Source organism: Rattus norvegicus, chromosome 19 (genome assembly GCF_021556685.1).
Source record: "Rattus norvegicus strain SHRSP/BbbUtx chromosome 19, alternate assembly SHRSP_T2T, whole genome shotgun sequence".
Lineage (NCBI taxonomy): Eukaryota > Metazoa > Chordata > Mammalia > Rodentia > Muridae > Rattus > Rattus norvegicus.
Genome location: NC_141552.1, coordinates 2,250,435 through 2,278,186, shown reverse-complemented (window position 1 = coordinate 2,278,186; position 27,752 = coordinate 2,250,435). Strand labels below are relative to the sequence as shown.

General features: G+C 38.5%; 1 protein-coding gene across 3 annotated transcripts in view; it reads right to left on the bottom strand.

Annotated features, from left to right (window-relative positions):
- The window catches only part of Cdh11 (cadherin 11), a 156,565-nt gene that overhangs the window by 109,545 nt on the left and 19,268 nt on the right, over nucleotides 1–27,752 (bottom strand). The window contains exon 1 of one of the 3 annotated variants that reach the window (XM_087595275.1): nucleotides 1,318–1,463. The gene's annotated coding sequence lies outside the window, so the exon portion shown is untranslated. 3 annotated transcript variants of the gene reach the window in all.

The window sequence follows — 27,752 nt, the reverse complement described above, 5'->3', positions numbered from 1 at the left end:
TGAACTCTTTCGGATTAGGACCTTTGATTGGCAATTAGATTCATATGATTAAACTAATACAGCAAAAAGATAATTTGGTTGTTGCTTGATCCAGTTTGGAGAGAGAAATTTTCACAGTGCATTGCAAAAATAGTGAGAAAGAGTCCCAGATAACTCAGACTTGATGAACAAACCACCCTGACCTTTGCTTGGTGAGCTCAGCACAAACAACTGCCAATAGGTTTGTCACACACAGTTCAGCAGGGCTGAGAAAGGGACCAACTGGAGCCTCATGCTGTCCTGTGTAACTGTCCCAATTGGAACATTGATTCATTAAACAGACGATCTGAAAGATCTTTTGAGGAACTCCCTAATACAGAAGATTGGCAGACAGAGTTGAAATCAAGGAATGGGGTTGGGGTCAGGGACTATGAGAATCCATGATCAAGGGAAAGTGTTCTCAGTGGAAAACACAAGAAGGGCTTTCTCAGAAAGCAGATAGTCTGTTAACTCTTGTGCACAGAGACACAGCCCTGTTTCCCAAAAAGCAGATCCCCAACACAGCAATGTAAAATGCCAGCTTCATTTAGGGAGCTGGATCCCCTCCCCCACTCATGTGAGTACACACATATTCTTCCACGCTCGCATTATACACATCCACACATCCACCTACACACGCTCAAGGGAGATAGATAACAGGCCACTAAAGTGACAAAGCCTACTCTGAGTCACATGGAACAAAACATTAAGATCCCTTGGATGTGATGAGCAAGGGGTTACATAGTAGCTCCCTGTAACTAGGTCAGACACCAATTGGTAGTCAACTCCACAAGCCCAGAAAGATTTAATGAGGAGGCAACCAAACGCAGAAGGTAGAAACAGTGTCCCAAGCACATGTGTCCCCAGACTGTGCAATCTAGCAGTAGCACCTAGTCCATATTATCTCTCTCACAGAGAGACCAGAACAAACTTTCTGAAGTTCCTAAAGCACATATCCACAGTCCTGGCTAACCCAGCTATCGTGACCAGGGTGGAATAAAAACAAACTGAATCAAATGTCAATCATAACCCAAGGAGAAAGGACAGAAATAGTGAAATGGTGTTCTGCCCGCAGCTGCAACGATACCGGCAGGACATAAATAAAATGGTGATGCCAAACTAAAGGTTACAAAAGCTGGTCCCATGTGCCAGGAGCTACTGTTCCATATCTGGCCTGTGTGTGCAAAGCAGGGTGACTGGCACCTGTGCATTAGCTGGCAGATGGAGAGGCCAGGCCTGATAAATCCAGTGCCTATTCACTCTGCCATCACAAGTCATAAGTTGAAGTTGGCCACTTACAGTCATCCTAGAGGGTCAGGATCCGGCTATGGTGATGAGAGTTCCCGAAACCTTCCTTCTCAGTGATCTTACATGTGGAAACCAAGGGCCATGGGACTGTGAGAGGGCTCAGCCCAGCTTTGTTCTGCATAGCAGCCTCCCAGAATGGCTTAAGAGGCAGTCCTAGCTCCTGGCACTGCTAGCAGGCCTGTGAATAAAGCACTGTGTGAGACACATACCCACTGCTAATGAGTCCCACACAGACACAAGCCAGAGAGCCACAGAGGCCAGCACAGTAGCTGCTAAAGAGTAGGCAGAGGAGAAACAAGCACTAGTGGAGAGGCATGTGGGGCCCACCAGGTACACAGGATGCCAGTCCACAGAGGATGCAGGAACTCTGTAGTAAGAATTGAAAATAACTCTATCCCTCATATGAAAGAACAACCTCATCCCATCCCTCCCAGGCTCAGTTATCAAGAAAGTGGTCATCACAAATACAAACAGAGTTCCCATTAACCACTGCTTTCCTTTCATGATTTTGAAGAACATTTTGACTAACAAATATCAGAAGGAAATATTTACAATAACAAGCAATGTAGTACTCAAAGACAGAAAGGAAAAAAGTGGTAAGTTTGCTTTAGAATTTTGAATAGGACTAAATTTATCTGGCACAATTCTGTGGTAGATCATAGATCATTATAGAATGAAGGGTAAAAGAATGGACCTTGGACCAGGTATTTGGATCCCTCTCCAGTTCACTCACCAGAAAACCTTCAAAGGGTCTCTACCTCCTGATTCAGGTTAAAGAAATTAACAAGTGCTCTGTCACTTAGACTGTCTTGTGATATTGACTGTGTTGACTGATAAGGTGTCCTGAGGTGAAGCTCCAGGATGCTTACCACCTCCTTTGTTCTCCATCCATCCTTAGTGTGACTTCTGCCAGACCAGCTGAGCTGACCTTGAATTTTAAAATTCAGATTATCACACAAAGTTCCTTAGGTCTAACCAGCAGTTGTTTGCTTGTTTGGAATCACAACAGTGGATAGATATGCAGCTATAAAGGAGAGAGACTCTGTAGAGTTTCACTGGCTGAAAACTAAGAAGATTTAAAGAAAACAAATGCAATTTCCAATAACACGAACTTCTTTTTCCTTCTCCAAACAGGATTCAGAAGGGGAAAGATGGGAGATGTCTAAGAGCCTGTGTGTGAGTCTAATAAATATATATGCACTGACTTCATATATTGTTTATGTTGATGACTGTTCTTTGTAGACCTCTCTTTCTATGTACCTCCCCAGGCTACTGATGACTCAATAATTTATTCCATCCCATATTAGTCTGGTCCTGAGTTTGACATACCTCTGCTGAGCAAGCTTTGCTTCTGTGACTTTGTCGTGCAGTTCACCTGGGGGCTTTATTAAACCAATTCTACTTTATGGAGTCTAGGCAGGGATCACAGTTCCTGCATGGTTGGTAACTTCCCTGGAGATAGTAAGCAAGTTGTTGGTCCAGGCACAGCATTCTAAGAAAGCAGGATCTTGCAGGAAGCTGATACTGGGATGCTGGGAGGAGGTTTACATTGGAGCTTCATTTTGGCGACTCTTTGATGTCAGGGCTGTTTCCTGACAAGGTGAACTCTTTCATTATTCATAGAAGCACAGTTGTTAAAGCCATGCTTAAGTACTTGGACCCAGAGGTGGGAACATTGGCTGTTTTGTCTTGTTCTAAATCAAACAAACAGAATAAAGCAAATACTCACTGACTCCTGGCAACTGCCCTTTGGGGAGTCCATTTAACTTTCTTTTCCCCTTCTATCTTTTCCTGGCTGCAGAATCAGAGGTAGGAAAGGCACAGAGGAGGTGCTGTGCATCAGTTTACATTGCCAGATCAGGAAGTATCTGAAGGAAGGAGTGGCTAATGTGAAAGATAAACATACCCTCATTCCATACCCATGAGTTAAACCTCTTTCCTGCTCTTCTGTAAAACTCCACTGAACAAGCGTTGAAAACAGATGAGGTTTTACCACTAGCTTGCTGCTCAAGATCCAACAAGTGGATAAGGTTCTCTAAAACATAGTTGGTTTTTCCCCTAAACTGGACTGTGATTCCAAATAATGTTTACTTTATAAAATTACTGCTGTTAAATGGTGCATATGTAAGACCAGGACATCACTTCTCTTAAATCTGCTCCAAAGGCACCCAGGCGAGCATCTCCAGAGTACAACCACTTTCTCAGGTTGTGAACTTTGCACGGGAGAGGATCACAGAAACAGACAGATGAAAAGAGAGAATAAAAAATAAGAGCCAAAAAAGCAAACAAAATGACTTTCATGAAAATGAAAAATTTTAATAATACTTCCTAAGCATTGTAATGGGTATTCTCAAAATTGTCAGAACAGGGTAACATTAAATAATTTCCTATCCTAAGGTAGAAGAAATGGTTAATATTTTTTATTCAAATCCATTTACCCCAAAATATCCAATAAAGGGAAGGAAGCACTTCTTACCATACACTTCCATACATATACTGCCTCTCTCCTGGAATCCTACTTCCTCTAGCACATAACTGAATATAACACACAGTCAGTTAGATCTATGAAGATCTGAACTGGCTTCCTAAAAATAGAAAAATTCCTGTAATTGCTAATGTGTCCCCACACCCCATTTTGTAGTGACCATCACCATCCTGGATGGCTGGCCAGAGTGAGAGAGAGAGAGAGAGAGAGAGAGAGAGAGAGAGAGAGAGAGAGAGAGAGAGAGAGAGAGAACTAAAAGGACTGGCAGTGGACCTTCTGTTATTCTTCACAATTCAGAAGAACAGCATTAGTCAACATTTTTCTTTTCAAAAAAGAACATAGAAACTAAAGGAGGGTTAGAGGAACCCACATGTGACAGTGGCTTTTTGAGTGACCCTGTACTAAATCTCTTTCCACCCGCCTTGTGGCATGAGGGGGCTCTCCTCATCAAACCCTACTTATAAGGCCATCTGTGTCCCTGCCCATGCAATCAAGTCCTCAGCATCCACTCAAGTATTGTTGCAAACAGTCCTCTTCTTGATGCTTTTGCTCAAGGCTGTGGGCCACTGCAAAGACCCCTTCTTTCATTAGGGATTTCTCTGTCTAAACAGGATTTATGGTGATCCCTTGGCAGGGATCCGTGAATCACTGGCTTTCACAGGACAGCCAAAAGAGTGTTTCAGGAGAATCTACCTCTGACAGGCTATACAACTCTGAAGATTTATCTCCTTGGATGAATCAGGCATTGCCTGATGCTACCAGGAGGCTGCAGCACCCTGCATGGGCAAATAAACCCACAAGACAGTGTCAGGGCCAACAGCACATATTGCAGACCCTAGGGAGTTGACCACCTTTTCTGAACAACCACCTATTAGATAGAAATCATGGTTTTCTATTAGGTGTATCATGCATGCTAAATGGAATACAGCAAATCTTGATTTGGGGGTTGTGGTTTGATACAGCAGACTGGCTATTTTTGACAAAGGGTGCAAGGTCTGAAATAGCAACATCGACAGAAAAGAATTGCCTTGACAGGGGACCAGAAGCTATAAATGTTTGGCTGCAGGCTGTAACAGATCCCTACACCTCTGTGTCCCAAGAGTTTGCCTTCCAAGTATTAATAAACCCCTTCAAAGTGTAGTACTTGCATTTCAGTAGGAGAAGCACAATTTCTCCCTCTCTTTCAGAACACTTGCTAAACCCTGGTTTCATTTATACAAATTCCAGACAAGGTTCTCTTCTTACAAACTCTCCTTTGAGTTTCTTCATCCCCACTTAAAACGCATGACTTCCTTTGATTTTTCTTTTCTGTTTCTCAAGGACACTGATAAACCAGAAAGAAAGTCTTCCCTCACTAGCTCTCTGAAAGACAACTCCAGTTAGTATAACCTCACAATCCAGTCTGGGAAAATGGAGGCTAGAGAAATAAATACCTCCCAACACACAGCTCATTCTAGGGGACATAAAATGCCTAATCCTATAAATACATGGAAAAAGAAGTCTGGTCTGAGGAGTCCTGGGAACCCAAGACAGACATCAAAAGCCATGTAGGATGTGTCTGGCAGTAAATAGAGCTGAGATTTGCCAGTGCACATGTCTTATATACACTTTCCATTGCGTCGAGCTATTTTAAGGAAGTAGGGAAGAAATCCTGTTGGTTTTCATCCTTCTACAAATACTTCAAGCAAAGGTCAGAAAATAGTAAAGACACCAGCACATCTAAGCTCTGCCTCCACCATTCCAACATATGAACATCTGACAATCACTTGATCTCCCTAAATGTCAGCTTTCTTATCTGAGGGAAAAAATGGTATGGGTACCTCTCTAGATGATTACACATGGATAAAATGAGATAATCGAACAGAGAGCAGGACTTGTAGAAACTCATAACATGTGTAGCTTCCTTCCTTAATGGCAGAAAAAGGAAAATACTTTATTATAAGCTACATGTGGCAGAAAAATGGAATTTTAACATAAGGTAAACCAATGGAAATAATACTGCCTCATCTAAGTACAAGGGCGATATTCTGATGAACAATACAGAGGCAACTGAGAAAAAGAAAACTAACAGGTGTGATATATCACCCACAGGATAACCTAACATGTTGGTCATAGTCAAGAAAATGAAAATTTGAATTATGAGATTTTGTGAAAAGAGCCCTATATGGGATTTACATCCAGCACTTTATATTTAAAGAAAGAAGTCCTTTGAATAAAATATTGTTGTTACACATCTAGCAGACTCAAAAACAAGAAATTTCACAAGTATTTGAGGGAATCTGTTAACACATTGTTGAGTGTATTGCCGTGTTCATCTACAAGGCACTGCAGTGTCTTGCTTGCCTCTCCTCTTAATGATGAACCATGCCATCCTCTTGGTCAGCCACTGACATATCTGTATGTTATCTGGGTGGCTAACACCCACTCACATGTGGAAATAAAGATGAGTAGCTTCCATATCGGAAGCAGAAGATAGGCCCTGGGTTGTTCCTTTTCCTTGGGCTACGATCCCCTTCTCTAGCACCCTCTCCCCAACACCGCATGGTACTCATTAACTTAGAAACACAACCGTAGCATTATGCCTTCATTCTGCTGGAGATTTCTATATTCTGACAATAAAGAAATATCCAATAATTACACTCCCTGATGCTGAGGGTAAAATATAAAGAATTATGTGATTATGTTTTTTTTTCACAAGGCTACGGATTTATTATCATGTTTCTCATTCCATGTAGAGTAAAATAATCTACAAATGCTAGTACATAATGATGTGTGAATTGACTGAGTTCAGGGCCTATCACATTCCATTTGAGGTATGATATGCATGTTCCTAGTGTCACCAAGCATATTTCCCACACAAGGGATGACAACGTCAAAGAAGAGACTTGGTGAATTACCATTCTACTGTAGAATAGAGTCCTTTGCTTTAAAATATACTGCAACCCTTTCCCCCATTCTATGATACTGCATTTTATACAGGACTTTCCAGAAATGTTACAAATTCCAACTCACTCTATAAAGAATCATCACCTTGTCAATCAACTTCACAGTAAAATTCATGAGACAGGGGGAATATAAAGATCCCTGATAGAGGCTCCTGGAACCAGCAGCCTGGACTGATCCTGGATCCTCAGTACACAAGAAAGAAAGAAATAAACAGGGTGGGAAGCAGAGCTTATGTTTCCAAGAGAACTTGCAGCAGAGGAGAAACTATGTTCCAGGACTACTGGCTGCTAATGTTCAACAAGGTAGAGTCCAGCTGCTTTTGTCTGCAAGCATAACAGGGTCAAAATGTACTTCAGTTTGCATGAGAGGGGGCATGATCCCCACATAATATGCATGTGTTGATTCCAACATTAAGGCTGAATAGCTTGAGTCCGAGTGAAAATTAGACAAGTCAACTCATGAATTTTGACAAAACCTTTTACTGGATGAGAGGCTGCAAAATTCACTCAGGAAACAATTAGTAATTAGTTGCATACCAAGTGCCAGGATACAAAAAAATGCAGTAATAGATACTTATCTGCATGATATTTGGGAGTGAAGTGTGATTCTTGACACATTGCAGGTACAAGGGAATACATTCCAGGGCTTAGTTGTTCAGACAGTCTCTTCAGCACAGCCATCTTATCAAACAAAGGTTTCCAGAGCAGAGAAAAGCTCGTGTGTATGAAAAAATAGTATTTTAAGCTTCTTACTTTTTAGAACACAATTTGCTTTGGATTTTTCTGAATAGAAAAATTATTGACTTTGATGTTTGCTCCTCTCTCTCTCTCTCTCTCTCTCTCTCTCTCTCTCTCTCTCTCTCTCTGTTTCTCTCGGTGTGTGTGTGTGTGTGTGTGTGTGTGTGTGGTGTGGTGTGGTGTGTTTTGCCTTGAGCATACTGGACAAGCATGAGAACAATGAATGACCTACACTTCAGCACCTTATTAAAATGTTTTTTAAAAGATGATATTAGCTTATTTTATGTACAGTGTTCCTTTGAATTTTAACAGTAAAGTTTTTCATTTGCTTTGCCTGTATACTTCAGCACATACATACCTGCATGAGAATATGCCTGAATATGTGTTCCTTAACCCACAGTTCATAGTAAGTCCTCATTTTGGTTGCATTATTCCCCTTAAACTCCTTAGCTTGTTTAGAAAATAAAGCTTATTTCACAGCCTAGTGCTTCTTTGACTTGCTTGACTTGCTTGAGACATAGGCCCTGCAAAGTCTGTGTCCCAGTCACAGCCTATAAACTGCCTTCCTTGAGTTTATGTTGATGCCATTTGCAAAACCTAATCTCTGGAAGGCATAGAAACTACCATCTTCCTCATCTATTGGAAAATCATGTATGAATTCTTAACACCTACCCATTTCATTTCCCTATTTCTGTTTCTTTGTGAGGAATTAATAGATTGAGTTCCCAAAAACCTATCTTTCTTTGGTTTACAACTCTCATCACACATGGTGTTATTTGTGTCAACAGAACTTTTGGGTTATGTTTATCCATATTGTTCTTATTACACATTCAGGCATTGTCAGCATCAAAATTTTAGAAAGTAAAATGAATACATGAGTAAACAAACATTTCTTTCCACTGCTTTTCCTTTGATTTTTTTTTAACACAATTAAGATTTTTTAACTCTTTCTACTGTACCTGACTGAATACATGCCTGGGCATTTCCATGCACCAGGATTCAACAATCTTCAGGAACCCTGCTTCTAATGGTTGTATAATTGCCTGCCAGGATGAACAACAAGCTGCAGAACCATTCAACTCTCTACTATTGGGCTACAGATAGTTTTTTGTTTGCTATTATAAGTAACAATGCAGCGAATGCTTTGTATATTAATCTTTGTCTTCGCTTCTGCTCATCCTTTTAAAACAGATGCTAAGAAGAGAAAATGCCAGGCCAATAGAGGTAGCATTTGAAAACTCTGCATACATACTGAAGAATATCTCCCAGAAATGATGTTTTAATTATTGTACCTCCAGCCATATAATGAAATGTATTTTATAATCACTTTCTTTTCGAAGTAATAGAAACATAAGAAGAAAAATAAAATGGGGAGGTGGGAGGAAGGGAAGACAAAGAATAAATGAACAGAAGGAAGGAAGAAAAGAAGGAAGGAAGGAAGGAAGGAAGAAAGAAAGAAAGAAAGAAAGAAAGAAAGAAAGAAAGGAGAAGTCCTCAGTTCAATTTCAAGGGAGTGGGGAGCACATGAGGAGTGGAAGGAAAAGCATAGGAAGTTTTGGGGAGAAAAGGAAAAGAAGGAAGTAATTTAATTATATTCTACTTTAAATGAATGGAGTTCATCGCATGAAACAAAAGATGATAAATAATACTGTTTGACTACTTATTCTTTGATTAGTATCATGACAGGATATTGTATATATGTTTATGTAAAATATCTCTAGTATTTTAAAATTTCTCTTTAATTGTTAACTATATGTTTCATAGATTGGTATAAAAGGCTAATGTTAGGCCCAAGACAAGGCAGTCAGTGCAAGAGCAACCAAATACTGACCTACAAAGAGTAAATACATGGTATCGGACACCCATGTCTATGTCATAGTGCTCATCCAAATGTTACCTTACTTTAGCTACCTGTGGAACAGTATGGACAGGTGCCCATAAGAAAGCCTCAAACAACACGAAGAATGCAAAAGGATTATTATACTTTTTTTGTCTTGGTCAAACAATAAAGACATCATGTCACTCAAAAGCGTTTCCTCTGGATATATTTTAAAATAAAGCTTTCAAATAGAGTACCACATATTGATGTGTACTGAAATCAATCTGTGCTGTAAATGTAGGAGTAATTTGAGATACCACAGAGAATACCTTCAAGAAAACACCATGCAGAGGCTGGATGAGTGGCGATAACTGGTCTACCTCTCCATTTCATGTCAATCAAGGTTCATCTTACATACACTCTAACCCTCACACCTGGGTAAAATCCTACCCAGAGGCTATAGTCAGGTTATCTCCAACCCAGGAATGAACCACAGAGCTCCTTTACTACCCACATCTTTTTAGATATTCAGTTTCAGGTTTGTAATATGTTAAAATTTTGCCTATAGCAATGTGAAATCTAACCAAATATGGAGCTCAACTCAGGTCATTCCTCCCTAGGTGCTAAACAGGAAGCTGGAAGATCTGGGTATACCAGTAAGCCACATAATACAGGAGTAGGAGCAGGTTATTAGAATAAGTACCATAGAATATCTGATCATGGTTGGGAGATCAAACCTCAAGCTAATTGCAGAAGACATTTCCCTTAAATATATTAAACCTAGGAATCAACTATCTTCACCTTTGCCATGTGAACATACTTTTCTCAGGTTTGGAGGGAAAAACCAACTCATCCATGGAACGGGGACAAGTATATCTGTCATGCTCTGCTGCCCTCTACCCAATTGAATCTGCCATTCCTACACTCATCAGGATTAACATGCCATTTACCATCGTCAGCAACATAATATACATCCGTCACCTTCCCTTACACGAGAAAGATATCAATGTTGTCTCTCATTGTTCCTTGTGTCCATACTACCTAAATTGGAAGTCTCAGTGCAGTGTCTTGGAAACAGCATAGACTCTGTAATAAAACAAATTTGGACCCAAAAATAAACTCTGAAAAATAGGTTCTGGGTAATTCAAATGAGATATACCAGTGTTCCGTGTCTTCCTTGTGAGTGCTTTCTGAGTTGCTCTTAGGCTTTAAAAACCCTTATCTTTCTATTCAAACCAGCCTTATTGTTAAATCTTAGTAGTCAGACCACTTGTCCTGGGAAAAATACTCTGATGAGTGAGTGTCAAGGGGGAATAAAATTGCAAAGACATCTTCCATAAGATCTCCTTACAAAGGCTCTAGGTGCAGGCATATCTGATGGCTATATGATAACAGGACGATTACCAATACTGTGTGCTGTTGCAACAAAGTCCCCATAATCACATACAAAATATTCTTATCAGTGAATAAATAAGTGGAAATAATTTAAGAATGAGTACTGTGATCCAGTTTTCAGAAAGAGGACAAAAGGGACATCCTCAACAACTGTTCTTACGTTGAACCAAGTTTTGTTCCTCAGGAGATATTTTGCAGTGTCTAGGAATGCTTTTTATTGTCACAGTCAAGAAGAAAGCAGTACTGGAGTCAAATGGATAGAGACTAGAGAGGTTGGTAATTATTTTACAATGTACAACAGTGTAGTCCTACATCCCTTACTCAAATTGCTGATGTTGAATGTGAGAAACCTTGGTTGTTTGATAAATAATAGTATTTTTTTGCAATAATAAAGGTTAACAGGGGCACTTGCAGATTAAACCTACTTGAAAAGATCTACTTGTATATGAAAGAATGTGAAATTTGAACCAAACATCTGGAAAAGCATTCAGAGATAATGGAGGAGTGGCCACTGCATAAGTAAAGAGAGAAAACACCCTTGTGCAGATAGAAGGGACCAGAGAGGTGGTCCAGATTGTCTGGTCTAGTAATATTGGCTTGAGGATGTTTGTTTGGTAGTACATCATTCAGCTAAAGAACTATCTCAGGTCCTTTTCATATTCTCTATCTAACAAAAAGATGGTTATAAGAGGGACTCTTCGTTACTAACTTTGCACACCTGGAAGGAGGTCTCTTAATGGAAGAATCACCTCCATTAGACTAACCTTTGTGTGTGCATGTAGGAAATTTCTGGATTGCTAAATAACATGGGATGAGCCAGCCCACTGCGTGGTATCATCGCCAGGCATGCAGCTCTGGGATATATAGATAGGTAGTTAAGTATGAGCTAACAAAGATTCCCTGTATCAGCAATTCTACATGATCTGCACTTCAACTCCAGCCTCCAGGAACTTGCCTGGAGCTTTGGTCTTGGCTTCTCTAAATGACAGTCTTTAACCTGTTTTCTTCTTAAGTGGCTTTTGGCCATGGTGTTTATCACTGCAACAGAAGAAGCTTAAAAACTATGACATTTAAAAAAGTTATAGTTAAAATTCTACAAAACAAAGAGCTTTCTCCTCTCACTGTGGCTAAAAAAATTAATATATAGATGCACAATTGTAAATTCATCTTTAATGATTCATAAACCTCATCCCTGAAGTCAGAGATCTAGAGGAATTTCCATTTCACCATTAAAACTCAGTTTATCTCCTCTGTAAGTAAACTAAGTGGCCTTATCTCTGCACAGGACTGTTGGGGGTTAAACCCTCTCCTCTTCCACAGAAGTGCCTATTCTGATATTCTCTCTTTCACTTAGTTCTTGAAATTCATCATCTTTTAGACACCACATGCACTCCCCATTTGGGATGAGAAAAGCCAGCATGAAAATACGGCAGTGCATATCTATGGTTACATATCTTACAACATTCTTTTATGCTTTGCTGATTACTGGGTCCTTAAAAGCATTTTCCATTTGTTCTCTTGTTTAATGTTCAAAATTGCCATTTGAAAGAAAGGTGCCATCATGACTCCTTTTCGGGTATAAAAAGTAAGGCTCCTGGATATTCTCTAGCTTTCCTAAAAGCTCCGAAGCTGGTAAATGTCAAAACCAAGATTCAACTCAATTAGCTTTAACTTAGAAACCTGTCATCTAATTTAAGGCCCAACTGGTCTTGTCATGTTATTTTGATGCTGCTTTTAGGAGAACAAGCCATTACCTTCTGAATGGAGTCATTATCTGTTCTAAAGGCAGAATTTGCTTGTGACATTGCTTCAAAAATTTCCTACAAGGGTATAAAGTCAGAGAGATTCCCTAACAGGAATTGTGGGATAAAAGAAGTTATTGTCTCATCTTTGGCACACATTGATGAGGTAGACAACCTAATAAATGGAGGTTTGCCACTAGCTCTGAAGGTTTCAAAAGTATACTTTAGACCAGTGGTTCCAAAACATCAAAAATCTCCAGTTACCTGGATGGATTTTCTTCGCATGTTGCTAAAGATTGCAGCCAGTACTTCCATATACTAGGCAAGTTCTATACCACTGAGTAGCACTCCTTCTCCTTGAAGTAGCTTAGCTTTCAATAATGACAGCAATGTTTTGTGACTCCCCCCGCAAAAAAAAAAATCAAAAGATGATTGCCAAAATCCCAGGGGATATAGACACTGTTGGTCCAGGAAGCACATTGTCAAACAACCCAATCTAGCTCAATTTCTACTTGTGCTGTGAAATTACAATGCAAATACACCTTTGTACTGTGGCCTGTATATGAAGTATCGACAAAGGCTCATGTGTAAAAGGTGTGTGGTCCTCAATAGTGCATCTAGTTGGAGAAAAGCAATGGGTTCATAAGGTGTCTATATTGAACAATAGAATAATTCACTGTGTGGATGAAAATAAATGTTCTACTGTGGAGTAGTAGATCTGGGGATGCAAGATCAGTGACAATTTCTTAGGGACACATGTCACATTGATTATATTCTTCCTCATTGTATCTCTGCCTCTTGGGTGCCATGAGATGAATGGCATTTTTCTGATGTTCCTGACTTGCCCAACATAAGTTGAAATGTCTTTTCACCAAAAGCCCTTCCCACAGAAAATCATTTTTTCCACAGATATCTTGTTACAGAGCTGAGATGTTCTGATGAATACACTGTATGAATATTCAGGTGTCTAAAGGAAGTTATTTGCCATATAATAAAAAATGAAACACCAAAGGGAAAGCTTTCTATAAAGGAGAAGGACCAAGTCCACCACTTCTTAAGTTAGGAACCTCCATAATCACCCAAAATCATGATAGCAAAGTAGTTTCTCAAAGACCATTCCCAGGCACTAAAGGTCTAAGTTACTGTTCTAAAAACTTTCTTTGAAACCTGGTCCATAAATATGGTTGAATCAAATGGCTTTCAGGCCCCTCTTATAAAACACGACACAGACAACATTAGGCTTACAGACCTCACTCTAAAAGCTTCAGTGTAGTCTAGAGGTTGAGTACCCAATAATATTATACACTTTTTGTCTACTGTAGAGAGTGAAAATGAAGAAATAGACTAAAATTTTTCATAGGAAATCTAAGTCAAATATTCTGCTTCCGGGCCTTCAGAGTGAATTTTAAATCAGAAAAAAATGATAGCATTTGAGATGAAAGCAAAGCTAGACCCACGCACTCTGTAATCTTTTGATTTAGGAAAGGTTTCAGAGTTAGGTGTGAATGGTAAATGTCCCAGAAGATGGGTACTGGATAATCAGAACTATTAAATTTTGCACTTCACAGACGTATTGCTTCTTTTAGCAATGATGGAGCCCAAGCAATGTCAACTTTTTTTAAATTTTATTTTTCTTGGATATGATATTTTATGTATTTACATTTTAAATGTTATCACCTTTCTCCCCTCTCCTATACCCCTCCTCCTTCACCTGCTTCTATGAGTATGCTATCACTCCCACTCACCCACTCCTACCTCAACACCCTGGCATTCCCCTACATTGGGGAAAGGACCAAGGTTTCCCAGGACCAAGGGCTTTTCCTCCTATTGATGCTGGACAGTGGATCCTCTGCTACGCATGCAGCTGGACAATGTCAACATCTTAAAAACATTCCTTTTCTTTCTGAATTCAGGGAATTCAGTTTTATTCTTCTGCTTTCTCTTAGGCACAATGAAGTGTCAGCAGCCTGGAGGATATGCAAGTCACGTTGTATAAGAAGTGGTTGCTGCCGTTTACAGGAATAGGTAATTGAGTTAACAGGTGAAGGCATGAGACAGCAAATGATAGTTTCTGACTCTAGTTGCTCAACTTTTGCTCCTTTAGCGAGCAAATCCTGCTCTTGTCACTTTAATGAGTGTTGCTAAAAATAATCCAATTTTAGGACCATGAATGACTAGATGTAAAGAGGGAGATGTGTGCAAATTGGTGAATTACATTAAGAGCTTTGCTTCTAAGTAATTTTGCATTGTCCAATATTGTGAATAAGAATATGCAATGTCAATAAATCTTGTCAATACTACTTGATTGGGTCCTTCTGGCTAGGGAAAAAAATGGGGATCATTTAATTGTAGTTGAATCCTTTAAAAGGGAACTTACATGTAGTCATTTCAAACATAGATGTCTGTATATGACTAATCATCATGGGACCTTTCTTAGTTTAAAATAATAATCTCTATTAAACGATATGTTGAACATGTAAGGGTTTAAAATACACTAGATTATTAAAACTATTTTAGTGAGCATATTTCTAGTGGTAGAGACTTAGCCCTTCTCCCTTGTTTCCAGACTGATTAGATAAGTACTATACTAAATTGTGTCCATTTTCATTAAAAAAAAATTCAGCATGCCAACCTAGAGCTCAAAACATGGAAACTATATGGATAAATTTTGTTTTGAGTTATTATTTGCCTCTGTCTCCTTTGAATGTCATCCTGCACTCCTGGAGTCACCCTCTTCTATATTAATGAATCTGCTAATAGCAATTAAAATGGAGCACTGAGGTCATTACATAAAGCTAAAAAACCTGAACTCCAAACAGCAGATTGTTACTCAAGAGGTACACTGCCATGACTTCAATGAGCATTGTTTTTCTCATGTAAAAATAATAATACTTCAGGTAGGAGATCATAAAAATTTTATTAATAGTCCAAGCTATCTGAGACAGGTGACTTTCTTTTAAAGTAGGTAAGCTACATTTAATAAATAACTAAATTCAAAGTCATGCTAAAAATAAGAATTTGCTTGCAAAACAACAACAAAAAACCCAAAACTTCAAAAGCCAAACAAAACAAAAGTATATATCTCCACACAGCAAATAATTTGAAGCCATCCTGTGATTGAACAATACGAAATGCCTTTTCAATGTTCTCCCCACCAATTCCAATAGATCCGGTGAAAACACATTCTAAAAGCCATCAAAGAATGGGAAAGTGACTAATTATGCAAGAATTACTCTCCTGACTTCTCCCATTCTCCTGAGGCATGCTGTGCTTAAAAAAAAATAATAAAGGATTTGTAACTGTTAGCTATCAGCACTTCATGTAACTTTTGATTCAAATAACAAATAGAATTCCAGCACTATGTGTTCATTATGCTCCTAAATTGCCAAGGAGAGAAGCCAATTCTAATGAATTGTAACCATAGTTTCTTCTGGGTATTACATATTAGAAGTGGGTAGCACTTTAAATTATGGTACACAAAACACCATATAATTAATTCTGAATAAAAGATAATGTATTCTTGCTAAATACGAGTTATTTTAAAAATCTCTTAATGAAGAACTAAGCATATGCTCTGTCGTACTGTGAAAATGTTTAGCATATGCCGTTACAGCCAACATCACACATTCATTATTATATTTATTTTCAATAATAATATATTATTTTAAGTGAACATAGGGGAAAAAAACTTAATCGCTAACATTCTGAATGTGGAAAATATATGCAAATTACAGGAAACTTTTTGGCTCCCCATAAGTTGTCACTAAATAACTTTTTGATGACATGGTGCGATTGCAATTTGCAATCGAATGAGAAAAATGGAAAAGACTGTTACTTTTAAATCACAGAACATATGCACAACGAATTTTAAAATTCAGATATGGAGATAAACATTTCTATTCTGAAAGCTGACATGTTCTGAGTTTTAATGGAAAAAAGCAAAGCTTCAACCTAGATCGTGTGTGTCACATGATTGACAGTGGATTCATCACTCCATTTATGACATCTTGTTTCTGTTTGTGAAAGAAATCTATTTTGAAGGTTCTATTCTTGAAATCATAGCACAGTGTACCTGTTGACTGAGCAGACCTGATTCCTTATTCTGTCATGTTCATCAATAATAATACGGGGAGATTTGGTTTGTCCAAATGCTTTTATTAGCCTTATTTTTTCACATATGTATCTTGAGGGCACTTCGTGTACCTAAAAACCAGCCATGATACTATGCTCTTTGAGAGACTTAGCTCATTGTCACAAAGTGACTGTGAAGATTTTTTTCATTTATGACTGTCCTGTCATTACTATCCCCTACCCCTCTCAGGGATGTCTACAAAAACACAAGAAAACAAGGGTTTCTGAACTCATGTATGTTTTTGATGCTTGTTTCATTTTAATTGGAGATAAAAATGGAGGCAATTGCACAAATGCCTCAAATTGAAATCTTTTGATAATCCAAGGCTCAACTTTTCCTGTGGTCTAGTGACTAAACTTTCAAAATAATCTGAAACTAGAAAAGGGGGATTTCCAGTGCTTTCCAGTTACTCTGGGTTTGGGATGATTTCAATAAATTTTGCTACATGAGCGCTGAAATGAAGCAATAGAAAAACAGAAAAGCTTAGAATTGTAAATAAAAATGGAAAGTAAACACAAAAAAGTGGGCAAAACAGTGCTATATAGTTCTGCTGCTATTTGGTCATAGTTTTGCTTTGATTTAGTTTTTGTTTTGTTTTTAATTCTCTAGTTTATGAATTCAGTGTGAAAAGTTGAGTTGGATTGAATCAATAGCCCAATGGCATACCCTATACCTTTATGTGTCTTATTACACCTAGTGAATGAGTCACTCATTATCACAATATATGAAATTTGCCTAACTGATGGCTTCTGTTGGATATCTACATTATCTTTTCTCTCTTCACTTTCTTTTTTAGGCCACAGGCGTGTTTTGGACACTGTTGTTGTTGTTTTGTTTTGTCAAATTAATACATGCTAAAGTGATCTTGGAAGATAGAACCTTGGCAAAGAAAATACCTGCCTCAGATTGGCCTGTATACAAATCCGTATGGCATTTTCTTGATGAATGATTGATGGGAGAGGGTCCAACCCACTGTGGGAGGGGCCAGCCCTCAGGAGGAAATCTTGGGTTGTATAGGAAATCAGAATGAAGAGAAAGCCAGCATGTAGAACTCTGTTTCAATTACTGTGTTCAGGTTCCTGCAGTGAGCTCCTAGCCTAGCTCCCCTGAATGATGGAATGATCCAAAGAAGCCCTATTTTCTCCAAGTTACTTTGGTTTTTACCTCAGTAATAAATAGCAAAGGCACTAGGATAGGCTATTTGGTTGTTGTTGTTGTTGTTGTTGTTGTTGTTGATTTAAGTTGTTGACTATCACAGTCACTATCATCATTGTTGTCATCATCGTCATCATCATTAGTGTGTGTCTGTGTCTACATGTATGCCCTGGCTCACATGTAAATATTAGAGTAAAACATTGTGAAGTTAGCTCTCTTCCACCTTTACGTGAATTCTGGGAATGAAATTTAGGTGGTCAGCTTGCAGAGTTGGGGCGAAAACACCTGTATCCACTAAGTCATCAAATCAGCACATTACCCACTTTTAAAATTATCTTTAAAGCTATTCATTAAGTATTAATTTCAAAATAATGTGACATGATTATAACGAAATGCCTGTACATATGTTATTATGTCACAATAATATTGGTAGATTTTATTACCCAGACATACTTTAGCTATGTTGTCTATTATTTTGACAGTTTCATAGTCTAACAATGTCACACAGGCACGTATCCATTCAGAAAATCTTTGTTGCATTAGAGATTTGTTTTATATATTTCATTATTTTATTCACTACTACATTAATCTTTATTAGAAGAAATCCAGCACACTGAACTCAATTCAATGGAATAATAGATGTTCAACAAATATTCACTAATTATGTATCTAATTCTTGTCTTAAACTTTTTGTCTTAACTATAGAAACATGTCTCCAACTGAAATTGCTAAGATTTTTCGGTATTTACTTTTCTTTATTTGTGCCTTGACATATTCCACAAAGAATGTGGGGCAGAGGACTTGCTTGATGTATCGATTCTGCAACTGCGGAAAGTTTTTTGTATATAAAAAACAGCCTATTCTTTAGGTATATGTTTAACTGGTGCTGCAATTGTACAGAGGTAGGCCAAGCCATAGCATCTCCTGGCAGAAATCTTCCCAGGTTCCCTTAGCTAGAGGGAGCCATTACCTCTAGCATTTTGCTTCTATTCTTTTCCTCCGTGACAAGTGTCATGATCTAAGATAGTCCTGCCATGGCTAATTCCAGGCCACTTTTCACAAAATCCAGTGGTCACACATGGTATCTGCTGTCTACCAACACACAGCATGGTCTGTGGCATCACCTCAGACATTTAGGTAAGTCTTTGAAGGTCGCGGTTTCAAAAGATGTCATTACCTTAAAATATGTGTAAGCAGATGTCCCAAGGGAGAAAAATGAGTTGATAAGGTTAGAATAAAATGAAATAATGATAAAAAGCTATATAAATAAGAATTTAAAATCCCAGAATCTCAGACCAGTGGCTCTTCCCATAGCTTCCCAGCAGGGATCACTGAGCCCAGGAAGAAAGTGACCTGGGCCAACCTGAGAGGAACCTCTGTCCTCTAAGTAGCAACATCCCCTACTCTTATCAAGTATGATGTTTTGTGTTGACATGTAACTTTCATAACAAGCTGAAAAGGATGGGGAACACATTGCTCCCTCTCATTGTTACTGAGAACACCCCAGAGCATGAACGAGCCGAGGAACATGCCAGAGACAACTGCCAAAGGTAGACCAAAAGTCAGGTGTGCATTTACTCTACTTAGAAATGTATTTTTTGCGTTCTCTTGTTACTCAGCCCAAAATAGAAGTCTTTTCTACACTCATGCACAGATTCATTAACCGTGATTCTACACTGGTTATGCTGATTCTCCTGTTTGACTTCAGAAACATTTCCTAGAGAATAGCTTTTATACTTTCCACAAAAGGGAAAGAAAATAAGTAAGATAAAAAGAACATTGTGTTCAAGGTATTTATTTTGAAATTCAATGTGCCTTTTTTCAAAAAGTCACAAAGCATCCAATATTATTCTTGAGGAGAATCTTTTTTTGAGCAATTCAAGGGAAACTTCTACAAATTGAAACCCACCTGGACACAGTTAACTGCTAATTATTCATGTCTGAGTCCCAGAGATTCTTAACTGCCTGAAGACCTATTCCTGTGTATGTACAAAAGGAAATGCTTTGTCTATAATTACAAGAAAAGATGGGCAACAGGGATGACGAAATTCAAGGTTGATGGGGATTTGAGATCAGCCAAATCTGCACAGAGTGTGGTTCCCCTGGGCACATCTACCTCTGCTCCCTATGTCTACTCCTCTACCAGTGGTCACTGTCTTCTCTCTTGAGAGGGGGCCACAAGGCAGTGTGCTAAAGCAACATAAAGAGGAAGACCAAAGGGAATGACCAAGGTAAAAACAACAACCTACGGTTTCTGAGATGGGCTGCTACAGTTGGTCTGTGTGAATTAAATAAATACATATGTAGTTTTCTGATTACTCTTGGGTTCTCACTGGTAGCACTGATTTCTTTATAAGGCTGTTTGGGAGAAGTTCCCTGGAATCAGCTGTTAAGCAATCAAGCACTCTCCTGAGGAGTAATGCAGTTTTCCTTGGCGGTAGCTCTCTTGCTACTTTTATTTCTCTGGTTGCTCTGGTTACTAGGAAATAATAATGTTCTATATCATAAATAAAGGTGTGCTTTCTAGTGGGGGTCACTCTTTCTATCTTTCAATTTCACTTTTGCTTCCTTTCCTCTCACACCGGCTTTCACGAAATGTCCATTTGTTGAAGTCTCAGCTCATTGCTGCTATTTATGAAAGCTATTTCAATTTCTTTTTAGAGCAGAGAAGACTGTAAATAAACAGAAAAGTACATAGACCTCCCTGACTGGACTTTTCACATGGCCAGCTGCTGGAAGTCCAAAACCATTTCTCCTGGGAGGACTGTGGGGATTTAGTGGAAGCCTAACAGCAATTCTTTTCTCAGGCAGACTTAGTAGAAAGTCCATCCAAGGACTGTGCACCTGCAAGATAAATTTAGAGCTAAATGATTATGGTTTCAATTATTTAACACTTGGTGGGGTCTTTATATGCCTTCTGATGTTTATATTACTGCACATATCAGAACAAGATTTCTACATGAAGCACTTTGCACTTGAAGCTATTAGCACCTGGAAGCTATGATGCTTTCTGTCTATGCACCTAGGACTCAGCACTCTGGCTATTACATATTCATACTTTGGTAGATGAATAGATATCCAATAAAGTAGCTATTCCAGACCTTTGTGTTTTTGCAACCCTATGTAACCATGTCTATATCTGTCTTGCCAATGTACTGCCTTAGCAACTCTCAGGTAAACTGTACCAAAATCTATGAAGCAGTGAAGTAAAATCCTGTTTATTTTTCCATAGCTCTTATCCTATCCTGTGTCCAGGCCTTTTTTATCCTTCCCTCTTTCTACTTTGCCTCATGGAGGCTCAGCCTGACATCACAGTGTGGTTCAAGACAGAATTACAAGTAGCTGGTTATATACAGAGTTGCTTCCTCTAGGCTGGGAAAATCAATCATAGCTGAAGAGAGAAACAGTGTGATTTCCATTCCCCTTTTACCTACAGATTTTTGTATCCTGATCTCAGCAGATGAAACAAAACCAGGGTGAGGAACAATTACTCCGTTGTGTGGAATGGTTAGTGTTCAGTGCTGAGAATTGAACCCAGGATATTCTATGGTAGGTGAGCACTCTATTCCTGATCTGTCTCTAATTGGAGAAATAACCGAACTCATTTATTAACTTGCCTAGGCTACTATACCTAATATGGTCAAATGACAAGTTATGCATTATCAACAGCATCCATTCTCACTCTACCTTAAGAAAAAATCACCATAGATAATTGGTGGGGCTCTGATGCCAAGGATCGAAAAGTAGAATGAGCAGAATTGAGGCCTCCATTGAGACAGTGATCATCTTCCTGTGGACTGCAGCTTCATGTCATACACCCATACACTTCTCTTTCATGTTGGTCTGCCTCGCCTTCAGATTTCAGACCTTAGACCTATGTAGTGACCCTCCTGCTGGCATCTGAATTTGCCTACCCAATATCGGATGTTGAAACGTGTTCTGTAATGCAACAGAAGACCGTCAGGGAAACGAGTTATGAAGGTTCTCTCCTCTGATTAGTTTACTTAGAAAAGAGACCCCAGGGAGTATGTGTCCCTCTTCTACTTTGTGGAGCACTATCTTGAAAAACAGGGATTCACTGGACACCAAATCCTCAGGACCTTGTCTTAGACTTTCCAGTCACAAGGGTTGTGATTATTACATTTCTGCTATAAATTACAAAGTCTTAGCATTTTATTTTATAGCAGCATCACAAGGGCTTAGAAATAGAGTTTTACCTTATTAGAACTCGTGTGTGTGTGTGTGTGTGTGTGTCCATGTATAGGTCGATTTTTGAATGGAGACATCATATTCCCAAAGGGAGAAAATAAAAAGCATCTCTCCAATATTCTGACAGCATCCAGGAACATATTTGAACTTCCCTGAATGACAGCTGTTTCTTTACTTGTATCCAAAGGTCAAATTTCAGCTAGTTCAATAACTAGAATGCAATGCTTCCAGCTTGCGATATTTTTTGACAAGCTCTAGGCAAAAAGTAATCCATGGTGGTCTATTATTATGTTTCAATAAAGATATTATTGAAGGAGATCATGTGAATAATATCTTTATGAAGCTTCTTCTGGTTACAACCTTTACTTCTGGTTGTTGTATACACACACACACACACACACACACACACGCCCCCACACACTCTCTTTAAGCTTTGAGAAAAAAATAATAAGTTTTCAAGGTATTATTCTGTACAGCAGAAGTAGTAAGAAAAATATAACGTTTATCTAGTCATTGAGGGTTTGGGCTTCATAAGGGCACGCACTCTTATATTTGTGATTAGCCTCCGATTCATAAAATGTGTGATGTACATGGCTCTGTGAATGGAAGTTCCCAGGGTCTCTTAGCAATGAATCTTCTTGATCAGTTCTCATACTCTAGGCAGTGATTCTCAACCTCAGCACTGTGAATGTTTTCCAAAAAGCTAGACTATTTTTGAGGGTGGGATATCTTTTACAGTGTTCATTTAACAGAACCCCTGTCCCTTACCCACTAAATGCAAGCAGTATCCTCTCCCAAATCTTGAGCCAAACCAAAATATTCCAGATAAATAACTTTTCATGAAACAAAAACAAACAAACAAAAAAAAACTGCCATTGCTCTACATGTGCAAATATTTTGAGCAGTATTTGGCTTTTGTTGTTCTGAACATATAAGACAATATGCATACATATAACCATAACTCCATAACTGATGTATTCATTTTACTAAGAACACATACCATGTTATCAGACCTGCAACAAAAAAAACAGAATGGTATCATCACCCACTCCGCATGTGGAAGCTTCTGTTTCTTTTCTCAGTCACGACTGAGGACACTCAAAAAAAAAAAAATTAGACATATGTTTTGTTAAAATACAAGACATCCAGAGTATGGATTTGGAAACAAGTTTCCCATGATATTTAATCCAGGCAATGGAAATCTTCAAGAATAATAATCTAACCAAAATAAGAGCAATGGGGGAAGAGGGAGGGAAGGAGGGGGGAAGAGACAGAAAGACAGAGACAGAGAGAGACAGAGACAGAGAGGTGCAAACTCAGCATTGAACAGATTGAACACAAGATTAACCCAGCTATGCCCTCTAGAGAAGGAGCTCTAGAAAGTGACTACAAAAGACTAGTATTTAGATTAAAGCCCCATTATTAAACTCTGACAGCTTTATAAAAAGGAGAGCTACCACATGACCACAGAGAAACAAAAGTGTCCTTAATTTGATGAGATACAAACAGATAGGGCCTATATAATGCTACTTTGGCCTTATGAGTCCTTAACTTTAAGCTCAAATTATCCATGATTTTTATTTTATAAACTAGTCTGACTCAGGTATTTTGTTACAGAAATGAAAGGCTGCTGGAACAGGTTTATAGACTGCCTACACTTTGGAGGCATTCTGTTTCTTTTCTGCTATGATAAAACATTCTAACCAAAATCAACGTCAGGGAATAAAAGGTTGATTTTAGTTTTGAAATTACAGCTGATCACTGTGACAGATGTTAGGGATACAGATGCTCATGTACAGACTTGAAGCAGAACCCATGGGGGAATGCTATTGCCTGGGTTGCCCATAGGCATAGTTATTTGCTGAAACAGCCCAGGATGCCTGCCCAAGAAATGGTGCAATTCATAGTAGGCTGGGCTCTCCCATATAAATTAAAAATTGAGATAGCTCCTAGGGGTGCCCAGAGTTCATTCTGATATGAGAAATCCCTCAATTGAGACTCCCTTCCCAGATGACTTTGGGATGTTTCATGTTGACAGTTAAAGATAAGTGATACATAGGAGGAAAAAGATGAAAGCAGTTGTGTTTCCTTCTTGTTGAACAACTCAGATGAATTTCTCAATTTAAAGTAGTATAGAGAATACGCCGGCCTATGAACTAGGAAAGAAGAGCCATAAGGCTCTTGGTAGGGTGATGGCAGGAAGGATCAACACTTCTGATATGGTATTTTCAGGTAACACAACCAGTGAAGTGTGTAGAATAAATACTCCATAGCTACTGCCACCATATTCCTCTCCATTTTGTCCTTAAGTGTCCTGAATACTGATGTAAAATACCAAAACAAAGATATCTTATAAGCCTAGTAGATAGTCATAAAGATAACAAAATAACAGAAAATAAAACAAAAGAAGAAAAAAGCAACTTCTGAGTCTCCTGGAAAAAAATGATTCTCCTCATATATCTTATGCTTGTGAGTTGGGACTTTGTCAATATCTTCTCATTTGTCTGAGTCAGAGCTCTACCATATCCTACATTATTTCCTGTTTGGGCTGGAATAGTAGATATCTATCCAATTAACCTTTGTTGAGGGAAAGGTTCTAGCTCACTAGAACTTTAAACTGTTAGTACAGTTACACATGGTGGAGAAAACTGCAGTTCCAGGACTCAACAACTAGATAACATTGAATGACTCTGGCCTATAAAAGATAGCCCAAATGCCGAAGTCTTATCCTTGGTTTTGTCATGACTATATTATGAGAGTAGAGGTTAAAAATACATGTTTCTCTAAAAAATCATCCCCAAATCTATATAAATCTTAAAATGTTCCTAAAAGTCATTGTTTGATACATGACATATTAGTATTCAATATATTCGACAGAAATTGCAAAAATGTGTTATGACCATATATTTTGTTATTTATCTATGTGATTATTTATTCATGTTTTCATTCAACCAAGAACTCATTCCATCCATTTCCTTAAAGTTGATACCATGGTTTCTGAGGGTATATGTTAATTCAGACTTCATAGAAGGCAAAATACTAAGGCTTAGCACTTGGAAATCTGTATCATAATGAATTCTGCAGAGTGGGAAAAACACAGGGAACATTTGAGGAAGCCAAATATTAATTAATACATCCATTCATCTGTGTACCCACCCAACAACTTGGAGCATCTGTGTGGTTAGTGAGATTTGTTTTCTGTCCAAACTCTGCTGTTCACTGTAAAGCTGATTACATAGCTCATAGCACACAGAAAATGTCCTTAAAGATGGAATTCAAACAGGCGATCTCAATTTTTTGGAGTTTACTGATGGAGAATCAAAGATAATTTTGCTTGCTTTCATAATTCTTCAGCACAAAGGGTATGTCCCAAGACATCTGTGACTATTTTGTCATTGTTTTGTCAAATAGGAAAGTCTTTCCATGATCAATAATTTTGGGGACCAATATTTGACAGGAAGCAGAAATAAGCAGACATGTGTGTGTGCATATGATGGAGATATACAAAGGCATAGGTTTGGGATGAGAAAGTCCAAAATAATTCTCAGGTTTAAGTCCTATATTTACACCTGCCTGATGCTGGATCAAATTTGAACTACCCAATTATAGGCAAAATATACCTCTTTTTTTCCCCATAGCTCTTTTGCTATATAATTATGCAATCCAGTATCACTATAGTCTGCCTTGTGCTAAGTGTGGAAAGGGGTGTGGTGTGATCTACATGGAGGAGCGTGGAGTAGAGTTGAGAATCATAGACAAAGAAAGCAGCTAGGGGAATAAGGACTCTCCAAAGGAAACTGGTAGAATGAAACTGTGACAAAGTAATTCCATTCACTATAAGACATAGTAAATTCCATTTCCTGGGATTGTAAAGTACATAAACTCTGAAAGAGTTTAGAATCAGATAGTTTTTATTTGCTTTCATAATCCCTAAGCAGAAAGGGTATGTCCCAAAGCTTCTGTACGCCCCCCCCCAAAAAAATAGTCACTGATCATGGACACAAAATGAGTTTTCAAACATGGGATTTTAGCTTGTGCATTTTCTCTGGGTGGATGATATTGATGTCATTGGAATATGAGACACAGGGAATGATCATATTTAAAAGTAACTAGCCAGAGCATTAGCTAGTGTTATTGTGACTGACAGTGATAGAAATTTAAGAGTCATCATTAGAAATGGGGAAATATGAGGTGAGAGAATGCCTGAAGAGAAAAATAAAGAAAAAGGCACTAAGAAACTCTATTTAAGTAATGGCAGAATAGTAAATTACAGAATAATAGATAAAATGGGTTTAAAAAAAAGAGATGCTGAAGTTTAAATAAACGGTGCTCAAAAATCCAGTTGTCAAAGCTTGATACTACACACACACACACACACACACACACACACACACACACACACTCACACTTGATAGAGATAGAGATAGATAGAGAGAGGGAGAGGGAGAGGGAGGGGCTGGGGGAGAGAGAGAGAGAGAGAGAGAGAGAGAGAGAGAGAGAGAGAGAGAGAGAGAGAGAGAGAGAGACAGAGAGAGAGACTGAAGAGGAGGAAACTGCTGTAGGTTCTCAGATCATTGTGGACATGCCCTCAAAAGAAATTGAGAGCTGTTCCATTTTCTCTCTCTTCCTTTCTCTCTCCCTCCCCTTCACCTTTCCTTCCTGAATATACATATTAGCACTCACTCTCACATGACGTGCTTAGTTTGCTGGAGGCTCAGTATATGTGTCCGCTGATTTGGATTTGACCATATATATCCTGAGCCAAAAGAAACCTCTGCTTTATAAAGTAGCCAGTATCAAGCATTTTGTTATAATAATTTCAATCAGTCTGAATAACACACTGAAGAAAAGTTTATCATCCCTAGATAGGGAAGAAATTAATGAAAAAGGTGATTAAATTAAGGAAGTTGGAACCAAAGGACAGCCAAAGGCATTCCCCAGTCAGAATAGCATTTATCTGTGATGCTCAGAATGGATAGACAATTGCTCCAGTTAATTCTATCTGAGAAAAAAAAATTCCATGTCCTTGATGAGCTATCATCGCTTATCAAGAGAGTGGTTCATAATATATATATATATATAATATATTATATAAATATAAATATATTCAGAGGTAAAAATCTGATAACATCCCTCCTCAAAACAATCCCTCAAATATGTGTGGGGTATTTTACTTCTAGACACTGAGACAAAATTAATATTCATTACTCAAAGGAGCTGTTCTAATATTTTTTCAATTCCAAACATTTATTTACATAAACCTCTTTCCCATCCCCAGCCTTTGTCTCTCAATACCCAAAGAGATGTTTGTTTCTCTCCGGATACGTGAGCGATAATACGTACATCCATTCTCTGCCATAACAGATTCAGGCAACTAAGAGGAAGATAAGCATGACCCTGATGTGCATGTGCCTGCGATGCTGCCAACATTCTTGTTCACCTCTGGGCTTCTCTTTCAATAAGAGATGACCCAACTCCCAGGGCAACTATGGGGGACATAATTCATGAAAAATGTCTGTCTGTACTAGTATCTTGCCGTCCCTGCCTGTTCTCATTTTTACTTTTTTTCCTTCTTCTTCCACAATTTCTCCCTTCTCCACTTATCATCTGGTATGCCCCCGTAACAGAGAGAAGCTGCTGCTGCCTTCCCCTCTGTCCTGTGGTTCACATAGATGGTGAGTGTCATTTGCAAATGTCAGACACTTGGTGACACATCTTTCTGTTCTGCTTTACTCACCAATGCTTATCTCTATTGGGTATTGTTTTAGTCACTTGTTGGTGTCTGTTGTCTGCTGCCTCAAACAAA